This window comes from Sciurus carolinensis, unplaced genomic scaffold (assembly GCF_902686445.1).
Source record: "Sciurus carolinensis unplaced genomic scaffold, mSciCar1.2, whole genome shotgun sequence".
Lineage (NCBI taxonomy): Eukaryota > Metazoa > Chordata > Mammalia > Rodentia > Sciuridae > Sciurus > Sciurus carolinensis.
In genome coordinates this window covers 1,728,132-1,736,387 of record NW_025920138.1, presented here as the reverse complement: position 1 = coordinate 1,736,387, position 8,256 = coordinate 1,728,132, and the positions used below count along the sequence as shown (strand labels likewise).

Here is an 8,256-nt window from a genome sequence, read left to right as displayed (position 1 = left end):
ATGTCTTGCACTATTTCTGATTTCTCAGTGTCCAATATTTGAGATTGCAAAATCCTTTTGGCAAATTTTCTGTTTATATTGTAGACCATGATTGAACTCATCATTGCTGTTTATAGCTAGAAGGCAGTGGACACCTTGGTGGAAGCTATTAGATTTGAGGATGTCTATTGTTTGTGCTGGGTGCTGTTGATGTTGGTCTTCATCTTAATGGTGGTATACTAGAAAACTTCAGGGACAATATAGTTCTATAGAATAGAGTCTGTAGTACCACAGATTCATTCTACTAGATGGGAAAACACACAAGTAACATGAAAAAACAAGAGAAAAAAGTGCCCAAAACAAATCAAGATGCCCCAATATGAGAATCCACTAACATAACAGTAGAAGAAATGTCCACAAAGGAGTTTAGAATACACATAGTTAAGCTGATCTATGATTAAAGGATGGTATAAAGAGTGAAATCAAAGAGAAAAAACAGGAAGTGAAGGATCACTTCAATAAAGATTTAGAGATTGTAGGGAAAAAAATCAAGCAGAAATCCTTGAAATGAAGGTATCCATAAACCAAATTGTACTTGTAATGGTAAGCATCACCAATAGACTAAACTATTTAGAATACAGAACCTCAGACAATGAAGACAATATTATTTACTATTGAAAATAAAGTTGATTGTGCAGAGAAGATGGTAAAAATCCATGAACAGACCTTCCAAGAATTATGGGAAAACATAAAAAGACCAAATATGGGAGTTATCTGGATAGATGAAGGAGCAGAGGTATAAACCAAGGGAATGCACAATTTTTTCAATGACATAATATCAGAAAATTTCCCAAAGCTAAAGAATAAAATGGGAAATCAAATACAGGAGGCTTACAGGACTCCAAATGTACAATATTACAGCAGACCCACACCAAGACACATTAAAATGAGAATGACTAAAATACAGAATAAGGGTAAATTCTTAAAGGCTGTGAGAAAAAAAAAAGCAAATTACATACAGGAGAAAACCAATTCAGATCTCAAGTGATTTCTCAACCCAGAACCACAAAGCTAGGAGGACTTAGAACAACATATTTCGAACTTGGAAAGAAAATGGATGCCAACCAAGAATTTTATAACAAACAAAATTAAGTTTCAGATTTGAGGATAAAATAAAAACCTTCCATGAAAAACAAAAGTTAAAAAAATTCACAATTAGAAAGTCTGCACTACAGAACATTCTCATCAAAATATTCCATGAGGATGAAGAGGGGAAAAAAGTGAAAACCAGCAAAGGGAGAAACTACACTAAAGGAATAGTCAAAGAAGAAACTACATCAAATTAAAAGCCAGAAATAAACCAAATGACCATGAATACAAATCATATCTCAGTAATAACCTTGAATGTTAATGGTCTCAATTCATCAAGCAAAAGATATAGACTTGCAGATTTGATTAAAAAACAAAATCCAATAATAAGTTGTCTCCAAGAGACTCACTTCATAGGCAAAGACATCCACAGACTGAAGGTGAAAGGATAGGAAAAAACATATCACTCATACGAATTGTGGAAACAATCAGGGGTTTCCATCCTCATATCAGAAAAGGTGGGTTTCTAGCCAAACTTATTCAGAAGGGACAAAGAAGGTCACTTCATTCTACTGAAGGGAATTATACATCAGCAAAACATAAAATTATAAATACATGTGCCCCAAACAATGGAGCATCTATGTACAACAAACCCTTCACAATTTCACGAATCAAATAGACCACAGCACAATAATACTGGGTGACTGAACACATCGCTCCTACTACTGGACAGATCTAAACAAAATCTATATAAAGAAACTATAGAACTCAATAATACAATAAATAACTTAGACATAACAGACATGTATACAATATTTCATAAATAAATAAGTGATACACATTTTTCTCAGCAGTACAAGGATCCTTCTCTAAAGCAAACCACATCTTATGCCACAAAGTAACTCTTAGTAAATACAAAAAAAAAATGGAGATAATACCCTACAGTCTATCAGATCATAATGGACTGAAATTAGAAATCAATGATAAGATAAAAAATAGAAGCTATTCTAATATATGGAGACTATTACACTATTGAATGACAAATGATTAGTAGAAGAAATAGAGGATGACATGAAAAAATACCTAGAGTAAATGAAAATATGGATACAACAAACCAAAATTTCTGGGACACAATTAAGGCAGTAATAAGAGGAAAGTTCACTGCATTGAGCTCATTTATTGAAAGAATAAAAAGTCAACAAATAAATGGTCTAACTTTATATCTCAAAGCCATAGGAAAAAAACAAATTCAACACCAAAAACAGGAGAAGATAGGAAATAATTAAAATCAGAACTGAAATCACTGAAATTGAAAAAGAAACAACTGAAAAAAATTGACAAAACAAAAATTTGGTTCTTTGAAAAATCAATAAAATTGATAAATCCCTAGCCACACTAATGAAGAGAAAGAGAGAGAAAACCTGAATTAACAAAAATATAAGATGAAAAAGGAAATATCACAACAGACCCAACTAAATACAGAATAATTAGAAATTATTTTGAAAATTTATACTCCAACAAAAGAAAATACTGCAGACATTGACACATTTCTAGAGATATATGACCTATCTAATCTGAATCAGGAAATCATACATGATCTAAACAGAATAATTTTAAGTAATAAAATAGGAAATACCATTAAAAGCCTGCCAATTAAGAAAAGTCCAGAACCAGAAGGATTATCAACTGAGTTATACAAGATCTTCAAAGAAGAATTAATACCAATACTCCTCAAGTTATACCATGAAGTAGAAGGAGGAAACCTTTCCAAACTCATTCTCTGAGACTAATATCACCTTGATACCAAAATCAGACAAAGACACATTAAGGAGAGAAAACTTCAGAACAATATCTCTGATAAATACAGATGCAAAAATTCTCAATAAAATCCTGGGTAATTTCTACTAAAAATGTTAAAAAGATAGTGCACCACTATCAAGTGTGGTTCATTCCAGGGATGCAGAATTGGTTCAACATATGGAAAACAATAAATGTAATTCATCATATCAATAGACTTAAAAACAAGAATCATTATCTCAATAGATGCAGAAAAATATATGCAATTGACAAAATACAGGACACCATCATGTTTAAAAAACTAGAAAAACTTAGGTATAGTAGGAACATACCTCAACATCATAAAAGCCACATCTGATAGACCCAAGGCCAACATAATTCTAAATGGAGAAAAATTGGAAAGTATTCCCTCTAAAATCTGGAACAAACCAAGAATGCCCTTTCATCACTTTTATGCAAAAATATCCATGAAACTCTAATCAGAGCAATTAGAAAAGAGAAAGAAATTAAAGGTATACAAATAGGTAAAGAAGAACTCAAACTATCACTATTTGCCAATAGCATGATTCTTTATTTAGAAGATCTAAAAAATTCCACCAGAAAATTTCTAGAACTAATAAATAAATTCAGCAAATTAGGATATAAAATCAATACCCATAAATTAAATGCCTTCCTATACATTAGTAATGAATTCACTAAAAGAGAAATAAAGAAAATTATACCCCTCCCCCCAAAAATGAGAGTAAACTATCCCATTCACAGTAGCCTCAAAAAAAAAAAAAAGGTATAAATCTAAAAAGAAGAGGTGAAAGATCTCTACAATGAAACTACAGAACACTAAAGAAATAAACTGGGGCTGCCGCACAGCGGAGTGTGGTTTAATGGACAATGTACTGATATGTATGCCTGAAGTACTTGAAATGCAAATTTGGGACAACTTTACCATCTAAATTCTTGGCTGGATTAAGCGCCTGATGAGGATGGTTTTCCACAAGTTGGAGTAAACATGCAATTGGTACTTTGGTCTGGAAAACCATATGGTTCATCTCGAAGTATTGTAAGGAAAATTGGTACTAACTTATCTCTGATTCAGTGTCTAAGAGTTCAATTTCAACTTACCAGCCATGCAACAGAATGGAGTCCCAACCACCTGGGAGAGGATGCAGTGGTATCTTTTGCTGATGTTGGATGGGTAACCACAGAAAGAAGAGAGTGTTCAACAATACTAAGGACAGAAGTCAGGTCAAAGCCAACCCTTCATGAAGACTTTTCTTTCTTTGAGAAGCCCCCAAGCAGGCATATTTCCTTACCAAACTTGTCTCAAGAAGAACCTCCACCAAAGACTGCAACACTGGCCAATGAGGAAGCCCTGCAAAAGATCTGTGCACTTGAAAATGAACTTGCTACTCTCAGAGCTTAGATTCCCAAAATCGTAACTCTGCAAGAGCAACAAAATCTCACTGCAGGTGACTTGGTTCCTGCTACGTCTGTTACCATGGCCCCACCTCTTCCCCCCCCCACCGCCACCTCCTCTACCCATTCCACCAGGGCTCCACCAAAGTAAATCTGCCATTGATCTGATTAAAGAGCAAAGAGAGCAAAAAGCCAGTGCTGGAAAGACTTTGGCTAAGAACAATCCAAAGAAATCTGACGTGCCAAATATGCTAGATCTCCTTAAAGATATGAATAGTGTAAAACTTCAGTCAGTTAAGAGGTCAGAGCAAGATGTAAAGCCCACGCCAGTAGATGCTACTGACCCTGCTGTCCTCATAGTAGAAGCTTTGAAAAAGAAATATGCTTATCAGTATCAAAGCAATAGCCAAGGTGAAGTTGAAAAAGGATCTCCAAAATCTGAATCAGAGACCACCTCAGAGACAGCATTGTTTGGGCCACATATGTTGAAGTCTACAGGAAAAATAAAGGCTTTAATTGAAAATGTTTCAAATTCCTAATGGATAATGAGCTGAGAAAAATTTCCTGGTTCAGCTGGTTTGTGAGGGCTGAATTTGGCTAGTAGAAATTGACACTATTTAGTAAATACCTGACTTTAGTATTCAGTGGTCTCCTTTTTAGCCTAGAGAATTAAGCAATAATGGAAGCACCATAACTTTGTTTTACTTTATGAGATGGTCAGTTCTGGAGCTTCCCATAACATACTGAATTCTGACATGTTTTTCAAGTATAGCTGGGAGATGGAGGCTTCCAATCTTGAAAACATTTCTAAGATTTCAGAACACAGAGGACATTTGTGGATTTTACTGTGCATTTAAAATTCTTAACACTAATTTATCTGTACAAATATTTTATATACATATGTTTGGATATAAAACAGTTTAAAAATTGTCAATGACAATGAGGGTATTGTTATCTTCATATGTTTTCAATGAGCATTTACTCTTAGTAATGGATTAGCTGGTGTAATTTAAGATGTTGGAATAAAATATTTGAGATTGGAAACTTCTTGCCTCAAACAGAACTTATATCTTAGATTCTCTCTCACATTTTTGGAGCTGAGCTTTGCATAGAAACCAGTTGATGTTCACTGGTAGAATTCCATATAATTTCCATTAGAGGGAAGTTGAGAACCAGGGCAGCAGTTTGTACCTCATTGCCATCCACATACTGGGGAAACAAATGTACTTTCCAGGTGGTGACAGATTAAATGATTGAATTAAATCACTTTAATATAAACCAGATATGCCATCTTTCTTTATTTCAATTTAATAAATGGCATCATAAAAATGACTCATTGCTAAGTTAATAAATAATACTTCTGGAAATGTCAGCATAATGGGAGTTTAAAATTTTTAAATATTGGTCAAACTATTAATTTTATAATGAAACATTATTAAATAGGAGTATGACTTTCTTATATATTATTTATCATTGGTCAGAATGCTGTTCTGATGAATTAATATTATGCAATGTAATTCTTAGATATTATTAGAAAGTGGAGAAAGGCATTTCTCATCCAGAGCTTATAAGGACTGGCAATAAGTAGTCATTTGTAAGTTTTCAATAAACTTTCATGATTTTCTATTTCTGATAAATTCAGCTATAGTTAATGCCAGCATTTCTTACCATAAGTAAATATTTGAACTTTTAAAAATTTTATATCTAGTGAAGAAAAGTTATTCTTCCTGGGAGAATTAGGAGATAAGTAGATAAATATTTTAAGTTATTGAAAATGTGTGCTCTCCTAAATATCAACAAAAATTATCTGAGGTAATTTACATGGTTTGGTTATTTGGCTTAAGTTTAAACTGTGGCATGTTGTTAGATATTGTTTCTAATTTTTTGGTATGTTAAAAAATTCTGCCTTTTAAGATATTCAGAAATTCACCTGACACATATTTTGGCCTGGTAAAAAAAATATATTTGCATCAGTATTGAATTCTGCCTAGTACTCCAATGTAAGGAATTTACTATTTTAAAATAAAACAAACTTTATTTCCAAAAAAAAAAAGAGAAAGAAACTGAAGATGACATTAGAGGATGGAAAGACTTCTCATGCTCCTGAAAGGCAGAAATAATATTATCAAAATGGCCATACTACCAAAAGTGTTATACAAATTTAATGTAATTCCTATTAAAATCCCAATAACATTCTTCATAGAACTAGAAAAAACAATCATGAAATTCATTTGGGAAAATTAGAGATCCAGAATAGCCAAAGCAATCCTTAGCAAGAATAGTGAAGGAGGAGACATCACATTACCAGACCTTAAACTATACTACAGAGGTATAGTAATAAAAACAGCATGGTTTGGTGTCAAAACAGACACACATATCAATAGTACAGAATAGAGGACACAAAGACAAACCCACATTAAAATAAGTATCTCTTACTAGACAAGTGTGCCAAAAATATTCACTGCAGAAAAGAGCCTATTTAACAACGGTGCTGGGAAAAATGGAAAGGACATGTAACAAAATGAAATTACACATTTATCTCTCACCCTGCATGAAACTCAACTCAAAGTGGATCAAAGACTCAGGCCTAATAGAAGAAAAACTAGGCCCAAATCTATACCATGTCGGCCTAGAATCTGATTTCCTTAACAAGATTCCTAAAGTGCAATATGTTCAATCAAGAATCAATAAATGAAATGGATTCAAACTAAAAAGCTTCTTTTCAGCAAAAGAAATAATCAATAATGTGAAGAGAGAGCCTACAGAGTGGGAGAAAATCTTTACCACATGCACCTCAGATAAAGCAATAAACTCTAGGATATATAAAGAACTCATAAAACTTAACACCAAAAACAAATAACCCAGTCAATAAATGGGCTAACAGACATATCACAGAAGTTACACAATCAATCAACAAATACATGAAAAATGATCAATATTGATGGCAGTTAGAGAAATGCAAATCAAAACTACTCTAAGATTTCTTCTCATTCCAATTAGAATGGTAATTATCAAGAACACAAGCAACAGTAAATGTTGACAAGGATATGGGGAAAAAGGTACACTCATACATTGCTGCTGGGAATGCAAATTGTTGCAACCATTATGGAAAGCAGTATGATGATTCCTCAGAAACCTTAGAATGGAACCACAATTTGAACCAGGTATCCCACTCGTTGGTTTATAACTAAAGGACTTAAAATGAGCATACTACAGTGATGCAGCCACATCAATGTTTATAGCAGCTCAATTCACAATAGCTTAACTATGAAACCAACCTAGATGCCCTTCAACAGATGAATGGATAAGGAAAATGTGGTATGTATATGATGGAATACTACTCAGCTTTAAAAAAAGAATGAAATTATGGCATTTGCTGGTAAATGGATGGAGTTAGAGAATCTCATGCTAAGTTAAATAAACCAAACACCCAAAATTAAAGGCCAAATGCTTTCTCTGATATGCAGATGTTTATTCACAATAAGGTGGGGTAGAGGAAGAATAGAGTTACTTTATATTAGGTAGAGGGAGTGAATGGAAGGGAAGGGGTATGGGGGTAAGAAGGACAGTTGAGTGAAACACATATTTTTACCTCATGTACATATATGACTGCATGACTGATATGATCCTATATGTATAATCAGAAAAATGAGAAATTATACTTTATTTATGTATGATCTATAAAAATGTATGAATGCATTCTACCAACATGTACAACTAATTAGAACAAATTTTAAAAACATAAAGAAAGTATATTCTTGAAATTTTCCTTCAAAATCTACATTCCTAATGCCTCTTCTTCCTTAAAAAATATTCTAATGTGCATCTGATTAAGATACTGTTAAACTTTTAAATAGTTCACGTGCTACTTGGCAAAAAGTCTTTAACACAAGTACAGCAAACCTTCTGCATTCTTTGTATATTGGAGCCTCCATGGCCAGAAATTGTCTATCAGAGTGTGTAAAAAAATCCATTATT

General features: G+C 33.2%; 1 pseudogene; it reads left to right on the top strand.

The window, feature by feature from the left end:
* The first annotated feature begins 3,818 nt into the window (after positions 1-3,818).
* LOC124974227 (mitochondrial fission regulator 1-like) lies at positions 3,819-4,887 on the top strand (annotated as a pseudogene).
* The last annotated feature ends 3,369 nt before the right edge of the window (positions 4,888-8,256 follow it).